The following is a 16,640-nucleotide window of genomic DNA, read 5'->3' as shown; positions in this document are numbered from 1 at the left end:
ATGGTAGTTCCTTTACCAATCTAATATACAATGTTAATGTTATTTTCCCCTTGGGTCCTTTAGACAGATCCAAGTTGAATGAGCCTTCTGACAGTAATAAATTCAGAAAGAACTAGGATGAAAGCTTTATCGATCTATAAATATAAAGGTAGGGTGGCATCAATATATGGAAGACAGAAGGCCCAGAAGTCTTTTTTTTTTTTTTTTTTTTTTTTTTTGAGATGGAGTCTCACTCTGTCGCCCAGGCTGGAGTGCAATGGCATGATCTCGGCTCACTGCAACCTCCGCCTCCCGGGTTCAAGAGATTCTCCGGTGTCAGCCTCCCGAGTAGCTGGGATTATAGGCACGTGCCACCACGCCCAGCTAATGCTTTGTATTTTTAGTAGAGACGCGGATTTCACCATGTTGGCCAGGCTGGTCTCAAACTCCTGACTTCACATGATCCACCCGACTCGGCCTCCCAAAGTGCTGGGATTACAGGTGTGAGCCACTGCGCCCAGCTGAAAAGTTCTAAATAAAAACTCATTTACATATAATGTTAACTAAAAAGTCATTTTCATACAGATGTTCACACAAATGACCCTATGGCTAAGTAGCTAGGGCAATGGTTACTCTTAGCAATGTAGCAGTAGATTGAGTGTAAAAGTCCCAATCTTGTGCCCCTCTCTGTGCTCCCACTCTTTGTAATGTGCCTCTACAGTCAGCCTATTGTACCACCACCACTGTAACCCTAATAAGTCAGTTGCCCAATGCCCACAGCAAGTCAATAGGCTGAGACACTGGGTTGCAGCAGAGAAAGAGGTTTAATCACAGGGTCACCTAATGAAGAGATGGGAGGAAGCCTCAAATCCATCTCCCTGAGGGGTTTGGGGCTAGGGTTTTTAAGGGTTTGGAATGGAGATCATTGATTGGTGGAGTGCGGGAGTGAAGTCATAGGACAGGGAGATAAACTATTTTCATGGTGATCCCATTCCTCTGGGCAGGGGTGGTGAGGGGTCCTCAAAATGGTTGCTGGAAGGCAGAGCATGGTGGCTCACACCTGTAATCCTAGCATTTTGGGAGGCCAAGGCAGATAGATCATTTGAGGTCAGGAGTTCGTGACCAGCTTGGCCAACATGGTGAGACCCCATCTCTACTAAAAATACAAAAAATTAGCCAGGCATGGTGGTATGCTCCTGTAATCCCAGCTACTCAGGAGGCTGAGGCAGGAGAATTGCTTGAACCCGGGAGGTGAAGGTTGCAGTGAGCCGAGATCGTACCACTGCACTCCAGCCTGGGTGACAGAGTAAGACTCTGTCTCAATTTAAAAAAAAAAAAAAAAGAAAGAAAGAAAAACACAGGCCAGGCGCAGTGGCTCACGCCTGTAATCTCAACACTTTGGGAGGCTAAGGCAGGTGGAACACTGGAGGTCAGGAGTTCGAGATCAGCCTGGCCAACATGGTGAAACCCCATCTCTACTAAAAATACAAAAATTAGCTGGGCGTGGTGGCAGGTGCCTGTAATCCCAGCTACTTGGGATGCTTAGGCAGGAGAATTGCTTGAACCCAGAAGGCGGAGGTTGCAGTGAGCTGAGATTGCACGATTGCACTCCAGCCTGGGCAACAAAAGAGCAAAATTCTGTCTCAAAAAAAAAAAATGTTGCTGGAATTTGGGGTCTGAAAAACATCTTAAGTGATCCTTAAGCAAAAAGCCTTATGATTCTAATGTCGCAGAGCCTGTCTACAGGAACAACAGAGATGCAAATCAATTCTTAAACAGTCTCATGTCCCTAATGTCAGGGATCCTATCTGCAGGAACAATGGGGATGCAAATGGTCAATATCTAGAGCTATGTGAGTTTCAGCCACATGAAAGTTGGCCAAAGTGCAGCCTGATTAATGCTTAATTACAACTACATTTCTGTCCCCAACCTGGCATGCCATTCTTGTCAACCTAGGTTTCACCACCCCCAACCACCAAAATCTGGCTGGCCTTGTGACTTGCTTTAGCCCATAGAATGTGGTGGAAATGACCTTGTGTCAGTTCTGTGACTAGGTCTCAAGAGGTCTTATATACCCTGCTGTCTCCATGAGAACAGGCCCAGGCTAACCTGCAGATAGTGAGCAATCTCAAAAGGCAGAGACGGGGGCATCTAAGCTGAGGCTATCCTAGAGTGACCAGTCCTCAGCTGATTTGCTAGTTAACTGGTGATGAATGAGCCCAGCCACTCAATCATCCCTGCACCCCTGGTACATAACCCACTTGATCACGGTGGATTATCTTTTTGATATGCTATAGGATTCACTTAGCTAGTATTTTGTTGAGTTTTTTTGCATCTATGCTCATCAGGAATATCGGTTTGTAGTTTTCTTTTTTTGTTATGTCCTTTCTTGGTTTTGGTATTAGCGTTTGTAGAATGATTTAGGGAAGTTTCCTTCTTCCGCTATCTTGTGGAATAGTGTCAATCGGACGGGTACCAATTCTTTGCATGTCTGATAGAATTCAGCTGTGAATCCATCTGGTCCCGGAATTTTTTTTTTTTTTTTTTTTTTTTTTGCCTTGTTTTTATTACCATTTCAATCTCGCTGCTTGTTATTGGTCTGTTCAAAGTTTCTATTTCTTCCTAGTTTAACTAGGAGGGTTGTATGTTTCCAGGAATTTGTCCATCTCCTCTAGGTTTTCTAGTTTGTGCATGTAAAGGTGTTCATAGTAGCTTTGAATGATCTTTTGTATTTCTATGGTGTCAGTTGTAATATCTCCCGTTTCATTTCTTTTTTTTTTTTTTTTTTTTTTTTTTTTTTTTTTTTTTTTTGAGATAGAGTCTTGCTCTGTCACCCAGGCTGGAGTGCAGTGGTGTGATCTCGGCTCACTGCAAACTCTGCCTCCTGGGTTCACACCATTCTCCTGCCTCAGCCTTCTGAGTAGCTGGGAATACAAGCGCCCACCACCACGCCCGGCTAATTTTTTGTATTTTTAGTAGAGACTGGGTTTCACCGTATTAGCCAGGATGGTCTCCATCTCCCGACCTCGTGATCCACTCGCCTTGGCCTCCCAAAATGCTGGGATTACGGGGAGTAAGCCACCTTGCCCAGCCCGTTTCATTTCTAATTCAGCTTATTTGGATCTTCTCTCTTTATTTCTTGGTTAATCTCACTAGCAGTCTTTCAATTTTATTTATCTTTTCAAAGAACCAGCTTTGCGTTTCATTTATCTTTTGTATTTTTTGTTTGTTTCAATTTCATTTAGTTCTTATTTCTTTTCTTCTGCTGGGTTTGTTCCTGTTTCTGTAGTTCCTGAGATGTGACCATGGATTGTCTATTTATGCTCTTTCAGACTTTTCGACGTAGGCATTTAAGGCTATGAGCTTTCCTCTTACCACCGCTTTTGCTGTATCCCAGAGGTTTCATAGATTGTGTCACCATTATTGTTCAGTTTGAAGAATTTTTTAATTTCCATCTTTATTTCATTGTTGGCCCCAGAATCATTCTGGAGCAGGTTATTTAATTTCTATGTATTTGCATGGTTTTGAGGTTCCTTTTGGAGTTGATTTCCAATTTTACTCCACTGTGCTCTGACAGAGTACTTGTGCAATCTTGGCTCACTGCAACCTCTGCCTCTCGGGTTCCAGTGATTGTCCTACCTCAGCCTCATGAGTAGCTGGGATCACAGGCATGTGCCACCATGCCTGGCTAATTTTTATATTTTTAGTAGAGACGGGGTTTCACCTTATTGGCCAAGCTGCTTTTGAACTCCTGACCTCAGGTGATCCACCCACCTTGGCCTCCCAAAGTGCTGGGATTACAGGCGTGAGCCACCATGCCTGGCCTTTTCTTTTTCTTTTTTTTCTTTTCTTTTTTTTTTTTTTTTGAGACAGAGTCTCACTCCCTCACCCAGGCTGGAGTGCGGTGGTGTGATCTTGGCTCACTGCAGCCTCTGCCTCCCAGGTTCAAGTGATTCTCCTGCCTCAGTCCCTGAGTAGCTGGGATTACAGGCATGTGTCAGCATGCCTGGTTAATTTTTTGTGTTTTTAGTAGAGACGGGGTTTCACTATGTTGGCCAGGCTGGTCTCAAACCCCTGACCTCAGGCGACTCACCCACCTTGGCCTCCCAAAGTACTGGGATTATGTGAGCCAGCGTACCCAGCCTTAAATTTGTTGAGACTTGTTTTGTGGCCTATTATGTGATCTATTTTGGAGAATGTTTCATGTGCTGATGAATAGAATGTATATTCTGCAGTTGTTGGGTAAAATGCTCTGTAAATACCTGTTAAGTTTCATTTGTTCTAAGGTATAGTTTAAGTTCATTGTTTCTTTGTTGATTTTCTGTCTTGATGACCTGTCTAGTGCTGTCATTAGAGTATTGAGGTCCCCCACTATTATTGTGTTGTTGTCTATCTCATTTCTTAGGTCTAGTAGTAATTGTTTTATAAATTTGGGAGCTCCAGTGCTAGGTGCATATATTTTTATGATTGTGGTGTTTTCCTTTCAACTAGTCCTTTTATCATTATATAACGTACCTCTTTGTCTTTTTATTTTTTTAAGATGGAATCTTGCTCTCTTGCCCAGTCTGGAATGCAGTGGCATGATCTCCGCTCACTGCAACCTCCGCCTCCCAGGTTCTGGAGATTCTCTTGCCTCAGCCTCCCAAGTAGCTGGGACTATGGGCACATGCCACCACACCCAGCTAATTTTTGTATTTTTAGTAGAGATGGAATTTCACCATGTTGGCTGGGCTGGTCTTGAATTCCCAACCTCAAGTGATCTGCCCACTCCAGCCTGCCAAAGTGCTGGTATTATAGGCATGAGCCACCGCACCTTGCCTTTTTGTGTTTTTTAACTGTTGTTGCTTTAACGTCTGTTTTGACTGATACAAGAATAGCTATTCCTGCTCACTTTTGATGTCCATTTGCATGGAATGTCCTTCTTCACCCCTTTACTTTAAGTTTATATGAGTCCTTACATGTTAGATGAGTCTCTTGAAGACAGCAGATACTTGGTTGCTGAATTCTTATTCATTCTGCCATTCTATATCTTTTCAGTAGAGCATTTAGTCCATTTACATTCAGTGCTAGTATTGAGAAGTGAAGTACTATTCTATTTGTTGTGTTAGTTGTTGCCTGAATACCTTGTGTTTTTTTTTTCATTGTGTTTTTGTTTTATAAGTCCTGTGAGATAATGCCTTAAAGGAGGTTCTATTTTGGTGTATTTTGAGGATTTGTTTCAAGATTTTGAGCTCCTTTTAGCAGTTCTTGTAGTGCTGGCGTGGTAGTGGCAAATTCTCTCAGCATTTGTTTGAAAAAAACTGTTTTTCCTTCATTTATGAAGCGTAGTTTCACTGGATACCAAATTCTTGGCTGATAATTATTTTGTTTAAGAAGGCTAAAGACAGGACCCCAATCCCTTGTAGCCTGTAGGGTTTCTGCTGAGAAATCTGCTGTTAATCTGATAATTTTTCCTTTATAGGTTACCTGATGCTTTTGCCTCACAGCTCTTAAGCTTCTTTCCTTCGTCTTGACTTTAGATAACCTGATAATTATGTGCCTACATGATAATCTTTTCACGGTGAATTTCCTGGGTGTTCTTTGAGCTTCTTGTATTTGGATATCTAGATCTTTAACAAGGCCAAGGAAGTTTTCCTCAATTATTCCCTCAAATATCTTTTTCAAACTTTTAGATTTCTCTTCTTCCTCAGGAACGCCAATTATTCTTAGGTTTGGTCATTTAACATACTCCTAAACTTCTTGGAGACTTTGTTCATTTTTAAAATCCGTTTTTCTTTGTCTTTGTTGGATTGGGTTAACTCGAAAGCCTTGTCTTCAAGCTCTGCAGTTCTCTTCTACTTGTTTGATTCTTGTTTGAGAATACCTGGATACTGATTTGGTTGTCTTTATCCTAGATGGGTATGTGGCTTTGCCTATGCTGAGGTTGTTTCAAGAACCAAGAGAAGTCAGTATGGTAAGAGATTAGTGGTATGTGTACGTGTATGTTTATGCATGCGTATAGACACATATATATATTTTTCTAGAGTAGCTTGCACATAAAAGGGCAGTGATATAGCAAGAAATAAGCTGCTGTTTTTAACTATGGCAGGACTCCGCTTGTTCAGACAGTGTGTAAGATGCCCACAAAGCAATGACACTATGGGATGAAGGGGTGCCCTGCCCCTCCAAACCTGTGGGTGTTTCTCGTCGGGTGGGACGAGAGACTGAGAAAAGAGAGAGACACAGAGACAAAGTTTAGAGAAAGAAAAGTGGGCCCAGGGGATCAGCGCTTAGCATACGGAGGACAGGTGCCCCCACCAGTCTCTGAGTTCCCTTAGTATTTATTGATCATTATCTCTACCATCTCGGAGTGGGGGATGTGGCAGGACAATAGGGTAATAATGGGGAGAGGGTCAGCAGGAAAACATGTGAACAAATGTCTCTGTGTCATAAACAAAGTTAGAAAATGTGCTGTGCTTTGATGTGCACATACATAAACATATCTGGTGCATTAAAGAGCAGTGTTGCCGCCAGCATGTCTCACCTCCAGCCTTAAGGCAGTTTTCTCCTATCTCAGTAGATGGAACATACAATCCGGTTTTACACCGAGACATTCCATTGCCCAGGGACCAGCAGGAGACAGGTGCCTTCCTCTTATCTCAACTGCAAAGAGGCCTTCCTCTTTTACTAATCCTCCTCAGCACAGACCCTTTACGGGTGTCGGGTGTCGGGCTGGGGGACAGTCGGGTCTTTCCTTTCCCACGAGGCCATATTTCAGACTATCACATGGGGAGAAACCTTGGACAATACCTGGCTTTCCTAGGCAGAGGTCCCTGCAGCCTTCTGCAGTGTTTTGTGTCCCTGGGTACTTGAGATTAGGGAGTGGTGATGACTTTTAACAAGCATACTGCTTTCAAGCATTTGTTTAACAAAGCACATCCTGCATAGCCCTAACTCCACTAAACCTTGAATTGACAAAGCGCACGTTTCTGGGAGCACAGGGTTGGGAGTAGGGTTACAGATTAACAGCATCTCAAGGCAGAAGAATTTTTCTTAGTACAGAACAAAATGGAGTCTCTTATGTCTACTTCTTTCTACATAGACACAGTAACAGTCTGATCTATCTTTCTTTTCCCCACAATGGGACCAGGTTAAAGTGTTACTAAAACACATAACAGCTAATTTTGTTCTGTGTGGCCACTTCTGTATCCTTGGCTAACCTGGGAAATTATCCTGCAAGTGTGTGTGTGTTCTTTCTACTGATCAGTAATTCACCTGCAATTGGGCAATATGCAAGCTTGCTTAAGTCTTATAACCCTGTGAGTGCAGGTGTAAATATCCCCATATGCCCAAGAGAACAGCCTTTTTAATGCTTGAGAATTGGCCAGACATGCTGGAAATGGGGACTAGAAGAGCTTTCACACAGGCACATAATATGTATTTGGTGACTGATTGTCACAGAAGGAAATGAGGGAGGGTTAGGATGTAACTGATGTGAGAGGAAATGATAGGACGTTGTCACACTCAAAAGGCCATTCGACATGGTTACTGGAGCAAGGCAAATACTGTACATGAGTGAAGTCGGTTGGGTGCAAGGAAATGGCCTTAGTGTGATGAGAATGGCAAGTGACTAACTATTGCCCTCAGGGTCAGGATTACAGCTCTGAGCAGCTGGGGCTGAGGTGGACTGTTGAGTCCAGGCTGCATCTAAAGAAATAACTGCTTTGGCTGGGCACAGTGGCTTACGCCTGTAATCCCAGCACTTTGAGAGGCCAAGGTGGGTGGATCCTCTGAGGTTGGGCGTTCGAGACTAACCTGACCAACCTGGAGAAACCTCCTCTCTACTAAAAATACAAAAAAATTAGCCGGGCGTGGTGGTGCATGCCTGTAATCCCAGCTACTCTGGAGGCTGAGGCAGGAGAATCGCTTGAACCCAGGAGGCAGAGGTTGCAGTGAGCTGAGATCGCGCCATTGCACTCTAGCCTGGGCAACAAGAGTAAAACTGCATCTTAAAAAAAAAAAAAAAAAAAAAGAACTGCTTCTCAGCTCAGACAGAGGTAATTGTCATGATCTTCAGTTTCTCATCTGGAAGCTGAAAATGCAGATTCCATTCAATTTCCTCAATTTTAATGTTGATATTTAATGTTAAGAATATTTTCAAAATCCTGTGCCTGCCAAACAAGACATATCTCTGGTCGTATTTATCCCATCCACCACCAGCCTGTAACTTCCAAAACCATGGAGAGACCATGTATACAGTGGCTAAGCTGCTGCTCACCCTGTGGGCATGGGGCAGGAGGTGAACCTGCAGCTCCTCCCACTCCGTCCAGATCTCCCCCTTCAGCTTCTCTGAATCCAGGTGCGTTTGCAGCTTTGTCTGTGGTGAAAGGTGGCAGCTTATCCTGTAGACTCCTGTGTCGTTGAGGTTGGGAGTGGTGAGAGACAGGCGTGGGTTTCGTTTTATTCTCTGGGGTTCCAATTTGTCTCTGCAGATTCTAATTTGTTCTTTTTCTTCGCTTCCTCTCCATCTTTACTTCCCAATTGCTGGCCCTACGGACTTTGGGTCTAATATCTGGTGCAGAAGAAATAGCCTTACTAGACCGCTTACCTGGCTTCCAGGTATAAGCTTAATCTCTGCAATAAACCCTTTATTCTATATCACTCAAAATGGTTCTGCTTCTCTAATGAAACCTGACTGATACAGAATTTGGTTGCTACCTCCTTATATGAGAGGCAAGGAACCTGGATTGCAGTTAGGGACAATAACTGTAAGTCCTACAGTTACTTAGTGACAGTCCTGGGGATTGAATCCAGGGCTCCCCTCATCTCTGCTTTTTACTTTTTCCCCTATGTTTAAAGAAGTTGATTCTCACCTTTGTGTAATCTTTTTTATTTTTTTGAGATGGAGTTTCGCTCTTGTTGCCCGGGCTGGAGTGCAGTGGCACACAACCTTGGCTCACTGCAACCTCTATATCCTGGGTTCAAGCGATTCTCCTGCCTCAGCCTCCCAAGTAGCTAGGACTACAGGCACTTGCCACCACACCCAACTAATTTTTGTATTTTTAGTAGAGACGGGGTTTCACCATGTTGGCCAGGCTGGTCTTGAACTCCTGACCTCATGTGATACATCCACCTCGGCCTCCCAAAGAGCTGGGATTACAGGCATGAGCCACCATGCCCGGCCACCTTTGTACAATCTTTAAAGCATCTTGTGCTAAGCACTGATTTATAAATAATCCAGATAGGAGTAAGAAAATGAAATGAAGTCTCCTTGAGGTGAATTTTCCTCCAGTTGATAGTAGTAGAAAGCTATTACGGGCTGAAAATATATCTCCCCTACCATTCATGTTGAGGTCCTAATTCCCAGCACCTCAGAGTGTTACTATATTTGGAGATAGCCTTTGATACGGTTTGGCTCTGTGTCCCCACCCAAATCTCATCTCAAATTGTACTTCTCATGTGTTGAGGGAGAGAGGTGATTGGATCAAGGCGGTGGTTTCCCCCATACTGTTCTCGTGACAGTGAGTTTGTTCTTAAGAGATTTGATGGTTCTGTAAGTGTTTGGAAGTTCCTCCTTCATTCTTCTCTCTCCTACCACCATGTGTAGAAGGTGCTTGCTTCCCCTTTGCCTTTGCCAGGATTGTGTCTCCTGAAGCCTCCCCAGCCATGTTGGAACTGTGAGTCAATTAAACCTCTTTCCTTGATAAATTACCCAGTCTCGGGTATTTCATTATAGCAGTGTGAAAACAGACTAATACAGCTTTTACAGAGGTGATGATGTTAAATGAAGTTATTAGGGTGTGCCCTAATCAATATGACCATCTTATAAGGACCAAGTGTCCTTATAAGAAGAGAAAATTTGGACACAGACATGTGAAGAGGAAGATGACATGAAGACACAAGGAGAAAATGGCCATTTACAAGTCTTTCTCCAGGAGAGAGGCCGGAAACAGGTCCTTTCTTCACAGCCCTCAAAAGGAACCAACCACGCTCACACCTTGATTTCAGAGTTCTGGCTTTCAGAACTGTAAGAAAATAAATTTGTTTAAGCCACTCAGTCTGTGGTACTTTGTTATGGAAGTCCTAGTAAACTATTACAAAACCCCAGATTGAAATTCAATTCTGTATGACTATAAAATATATATTATTTTTATTATACCATGATAAGGGTAGGACAAAAAAAAAAAAACTAGGTCTCGGCTGTTGTTATTGAGAAGGAAAATGCAGAGAAAAGAGAAGTTTTAAGAAAATGCTGTATTTATATAGCTTGACTTAAAGAAAGGAGAAACTGTCTTTCTCCTAGTGCTAGTATTACTACTAATTTACATTAATTAAGTGCTGACTACACATCAGAAACTGTACTTAGTACTTTACAAATATTCAGTAATTACTTGCAACAACCCTGTGAATAATTCTCTTTTAAAGAGAAAAGTACTCTCTTTATTTTACTGATAAAGAAACTGAAGCTTAGGGAGAAGTAATTTGCCCAAGTTAATGGGAAGATCCAATTTGGGGCTTAATATCTGTCAGTCTCTGACTTCAGACCCTATGTTCTCAATCATTATTGTACTCTGGCTTTATTTCAACACAATGCTTGGAGTTCACATTTGCTGGTCTTTCCAATCCAACCATCAGCTTCGTAAGAGTTGAACGGTTTTGATGGTATTTGATGATCTGCTAATGGCTGCTATAACACACCTCCCTTGTGGTAAATTCTACCATCTTGAAACAAAATGGCACCTAACATGGGTTTTTCCAATGATTGTTGTTCCTGCAGTTTTTCTAGAACTTGAGTTATAGAGGGGACCTGTTGGTAGAAGAATTACATGGATTGAAATCTTCAAGTCACAGAACCAATAATTAGGAAGGAGGAAAGACATAAGAAAAAAGGGAAATTTGTTCAGCTAACAAAGCCAGTTTAATCAAGTATAGAATTTAAATTCCTAGCCCCTGCTTAGACTATCCAGTATTCACATTTGAAAGAATTTGTTTTTGGAAGCCTTTATAAAACTCTTCACTGTTACAATGTATGCCATCTGGGATTTAGCATTTATAAAATGTGCAGTTAAGAGATGCCAAGAGACTCCTTATGCAAACCAGATGGTACAATAACAGCTCTGTCTTTAGTTTTCTGCCAGAAAAATAGGCCTTTGAATGGCTTGAAACTTACATGAATAAATTAAGCTCAACCAATACTTGAGGGACATTACAATTTCAATAGGCAACTTATCCACCTAAATATTTTTATAAATGTTTTCATTTAGAAAAGAAGAAACAAAAAGGCAGACAATGATTCTTTTTGATTGTTAAAGAATACAAACATGATGCAATGCTTTTAAGGAAAACTTCAATGACTTTCAATGCGGGAAAGAAAGTTTCCCCTTATTTTGACAGTGTTATATGTGTTTATTTATTTATTTTTTGAGATGGAGTTTCGCTCTTGTCGCCCAGGCTGGAGTGCAATGGCACAATCTCGGCTCACTGCAACCTCTGTCTCCTGGGTTCAAGTGATTCTCCTGCCTCAGCCTCCTGAGTAGCTGGAATTACAGGCGCCCACCACCATGCCCAGCTAATTTTTGTATTTTTAGTAGACACGGGGTTTCACCACGTTGGCCAGGCTAGTCGATGAATGTGTTTAAGTTAGAAGTGAAGTTGTTGAAATTTCTTCTGAATAGGAGAAATCCATATCAAATAGGTTGAACAGTTGTATCATTGTGCTAAAGAGAAAAGAATACACATGTAAGTGACATTTTCTGGGTAATATATTTGAGCACATCTTTACCTTAACAGTCTTTCATAAACCCAAGTGCAGTGCATACAGCAATGTGTTACTGATGGCTTCTTTTGTCCTTGCCTGGTTCCTGCAAGTTTTCAATGGAACAACAGGACTTTTGTAATACTCTCAATTTCCCTTACTTTTGTTAGTTTTTGTTTTCATTAAAATTCATAATAAGATCCTCATTAGATGAAGTAATCTTGTTAAAAGCAGTGTTCTACTGTGATCTTTTTCCTTCTTATGTAAAAAAAAATGTGCTTCCCCACCATACAAGTGAATTTCTTCTCTAATTAGACATGAATAGCTTTAGAGATCAAACACAGGCTGCTTTTGAAAACCAGATCTCTTAGGACACAGGGGCAATCTCATTACTGAAAATATGTGTTTCTGGGTTGCACAAGCCATTGAATTTCTTTCCCAATTAGCAGCAAATGGTTTTTCAGAACAATGAGGAAGAAGTTTGGTTTGTACTTTGCAAGTGTTGTTTTTTTTCTTGGAGTTAGACTGGAAGTATCAACTACCATCATCTCTGTCCCTTCTTTTCCTCTCCCTGAGCAAAGGAACACACATGACTCTGTTTTATAGATAGTCAGAGTCCCAGGTAAATGCTTCATCCAAATGCTACTTCCTCTGGGCCAGGATTGGACTCCATGGTAGAAGGAGCACCTATTTAAGACTACCTAGTTGTCAGCTACTGTCAGCTATTATGATGTTAGGGGAGACTGCAAAATCATAAACACAACAATGAGAAGCTGACAATGTCCTTGCTCTGGGGGGAGGAGGGGACCCGTTCTTGGGAGAATCTCTCCAAGTGCTGCCCCTAGAAGCAGATTAACCATGTTTTCTCTGGGTCTTTGGCAAAAAAGAAGTGGTGTCTGTGGAGAAGGGCTTCTTACCATTAAATAACCAACTGCTTGGGGTTCCAGATAATAGATTGAGGTTCTAGAGTTCTAGGACAGTGCAGGAGGAAATAAAACCTGCCTGTCTAAACCTAAGTGTCAGTCAGAGTCAAGGGAACACAGGTCATGAGCAGGACGTTTCTGTAAGTTGAGACAAACTAGTAGTGCAGGAGTATGGGTAGATATGAGGAGCATGGCGAGGCTCTAACAGGAAGGTTGATGAGAGCCTTGACTTGGGGTCACTGCCACTCAAGTCTGAGCCTCAAAGTCTCTTCAGTGTGTGTCTGGCAAATATTCTTCTCTGGCCTTCCAAGAGTCCAGCTGTGTACTGATGGAACACACTCAAATACTAATTTCCACAAGATCAATACAGTCAAGAATATCCACAACTGCCCCCACAATTACCATGACTCCTCACAAGGAATTAATGTCTATATTATATGCAAATTCGTGTTAGCTCTTTTTATTAATTTCTGCCCTTACCATCTCCCACCAATTTTGTTTCCTTTGGGCTTTGAGGAATTCAAATATGATTACTGGGCTAAAACTTTCTCTGTCTGTTCCCTAAGCCACAATCACACTACTTCTAGTTTGTAAAAACGTACTTTATGGGTTGCAAGAAATTTTATTTCTTCATCTTTACTAAAGTTAGCTGATGCTGATGATATGATGATATGATCACTAGCAACATCCCCCAATTTTATCCACAAGGATATGGAGACTCAAATAGATGGAGTAACTTTTCCTGGATTATATGAACGCTAGGTCTTCAGCCCTCTTTCCCAACCTCACCTTGAAGGGACGGGATAAGGAGGATCTTCAAGTTCAGAAGAATGTTTTAAATCCTTATCTCTGCCCCCACTTCCCCACCCCCCGCTGCCCCTGCCACCCCATTCTTCTCCCAAGGAAGAAATTTTCCCAAGGGCGTGCCAGAGGATGCCAGGATATTTACCATTTAAGAAAAGTTCGGTTATTTCACCATTTCACAGGAGACTTTAAGTCCTAGTCCTAAGTACTGCTGGAACTGAGAAATTCTTTCTCTTTCTTGTCTTCTATCTCCAATCCTTCTTCCTCATCTCTATAATTATTCTGTCCTCTTTACCTTTGCCTCCATCCTGTGAAACTTAATCACGCAAATTGCATCATTCTTGTCATACCCAACGAAATCAGGGTTGAGAGGCTGGGTGGCGGAGTTGAGGGAGAAAGCACTCCGAGTACAAAAAAAAAAAAAAAAAAATTTGCTCCAAGAATGTAATTCTCGGTAAGACTGACTGCTGGGACTGCCTGCTGTAACCCGGGAGCAGTTTTATTTACAGCTGCTGAGATAACTTGCTGCAACTCTAGGACGAATTTTGCCCACTAATGAGCTTGCCAGCTCTCCAAACGCTTACTAGTGCCAGTGAACTTTCTTGAAGAGCAATATGTAACACTTCTCTTTTTAATAAAACCTCTAAACTTCTCTTTCTTCTTCAGACACACTGAATACCACCCGGTCCATGTATATATCCCAAATGGCGAGTCTTTTTCCAAATAAAACATTAAATTTAGAGATTCAGCTCTAGATTTTTATTTTGACTTTGACAATCCTCATCCTCATTTTGTTTATGACCATACTAGTGGCCACCATTCTTCTCTTCCTCTTCCTCATTATCATTTTCTGAGAGCAGACCCTTTGGTTGGAGTCTTAGGAGTCTACTACAAATAATACATCTTTGAGAAGTTCTGTATCAGGTTATATGTATTTTTATTTTTTATTTTTTTGAGACAGTCTTGCTCTGTCACCCAGGCTGAAGTGCAGTGGTGTGATCTTGGCTCACTGCAACCTCAGCCTCCCAGGTTCAATCTATTCTCCTGCCTCAGCCTCATGAGTAGCTGGCTTACAGGTGTGCACCACCACGCCCGGATAATGTTTGTATTTTAGTAGAGATGGGGTTTTGCCATGTTGGCCAAGTGGGTCTTGAACTCCCGACCTCAAGTGATCCACCCGCCTTGGCCTCCCAAAGTGCTGGGATTAGAGGCATGAGCCACCTCGCCTGACTTATTTTTAAATTTCAAAGTGCATTAATGAATGCAGTTATATCTAAATTAAAGTGGCTCATGCAAAAATCGATGAACAACCTTACTGTTTTCTCACAGTATTCATAATCATGTTTGGATATGTCACTCTCTCTGGGCTAAAAACAATGTTTAAAAAAGGCTAAATAATGCTGCCCTCCAGGCTGCTTCTACTGCTGTTCACCTAGAAGCCAGAAAAAGGAACACACAGTGACCCTTGGAGCTCATTATTATTGTGAAGAAACTGTAGATGAAAGCTTTGTACTTTTTCTGAGTGGGTAAATAATTTATCTTGGAATAAAAACTTAGACAAAAAGAGATAAGAGGAATATACAGTTACGGGTTTCAAAAATAGATATTTCTCACATCAATTTAGTGGAAAATTATCCAAATATATTAAAGATTGTGTAACAATATGGGAATATATTTATGATGGATTAAAGAGTGGAAAAGAGGTAATGTAGAATTATATGTATTTGATGAAAACAATGTAAAAAATACACCACAGGAGAACATATGCATAGTTGATGAGTTATGTAAGGATGGTGGTTTCTAATTTAGTTGCAGTGTCTTCAGAGAACATGGTTTGCGTGAACCCTGTTATTTGTTATTTGTCGAGAACTGCACTGCTTCTATTCAGTGGTCAGGTTTTATAAATATTCTATGTGTGCTTAGAAAAAACATGCATTTACTATTCGGCACAGGGGCCTTTCTCCATGTGACTATTAGATCAAGCTTGTTAATTGCGTTCAAATCTTTTTTTTTTTTTTGAGATGGAGTCTCACTCTGTCACCAGGCTGGAGTGCAATGGTGAGATCTTGGCTCACTGCAACCTCCGCCTCCGGGGTTCAGGCGATTCTCCTGCCTCAGCCTCCCGAGTAGCTGGGACTACAGGCACATGCCACCACGCCCAGCTAATTTTTGTATTTTTAGTAGAGACGGGGTTTCACCATGTTGGCCAGGATGGTCTCAATCTCTTGACCTCGTGATCCGCACCCCTTCGGCTTCCCAAAGTGCTGGGATTACAGGCGTGAGCCACTGTGCCCGGCCCAAATATTTTATAGCTATACCAATTTTTAGTCTGATATAGAACATTATGATGATGTCTGAAATCTTCCCTTATGATTGCGGTTTTGTTTTTTTTTTTTCTGTTTAATTTTTGCTTTCCCTTTTTTGCAGCTATGTTATTTAATTTATACAAGTTTAAAATGATCATAGTTTCTTGATTAATTGTTCCTTTCATTATCATGTATTATCTCTCTTTATGCCTAGTAAATTTTTTTGGCTTAAGCTGTATTTTTCCTTGCTACCAATACAGGTGCTCTTCAACTTACAATGCAAAACCACCATAAGTTGATATAATAACTCAGTTGTGAGCTGAGAAGCATACTAAATACCTGTCATTTTTGCACCATCATAAAGTTGAAAAATTAGATCAAACTCTCATTAGTTGCAGGCCATCTATGTGGGTACACCAATGTTTTGTTAGTATTTGCTTGCTATAACTTTTCAATTTTTTTCTTTCAATCTTTCTGCAATTTTATATTTTAGATGTGTCTATTATAAACAAGACATGGCTGAGTCTTCCACATCATAAATTTAGTCCATTTTCTTTTGTTTTTATTGCAGATAGATCTGGAAAGTTTTTTGGTCTTATATTGTACTCCTTATAGTCATTTTTCTATACTTTTTCTCCTTCCCTTGAGTTGTTGATAATAACTTTAAGGTATTGATTTGAGATCTTTTTTCTTTCTCATATATGCATAAAAAACTACAAATTTTGCCCTAAGCTTTTCTTTAACTGCGTCCTATAAATCTTGATATGTGGTATTTTCATTTTCATTCTGTTCCAAATATATCTGATATAGAACTTGTATCCAGAGTATATAAATAATTCTTATAACTTACTAATAAGACAACCCAATTAAAAATTGGGCAAAAAGATTTGAATA

The sequence above is a fragment of the Nomascus leucogenys genome, chromosome 2, assembly GCF_006542625.1.
Source record: "Nomascus leucogenys isolate Asia chromosome 2, Asia_NLE_v1, whole genome shotgun sequence".
NCBI classification, from domain to species: Eukaryota; Metazoa; Chordata; class Mammalia; order Primates; family Hylobatidae; genus Nomascus; species Nomascus leucogenys.
Note: the sequence above shows the minus strand (reverse complement) of the source record.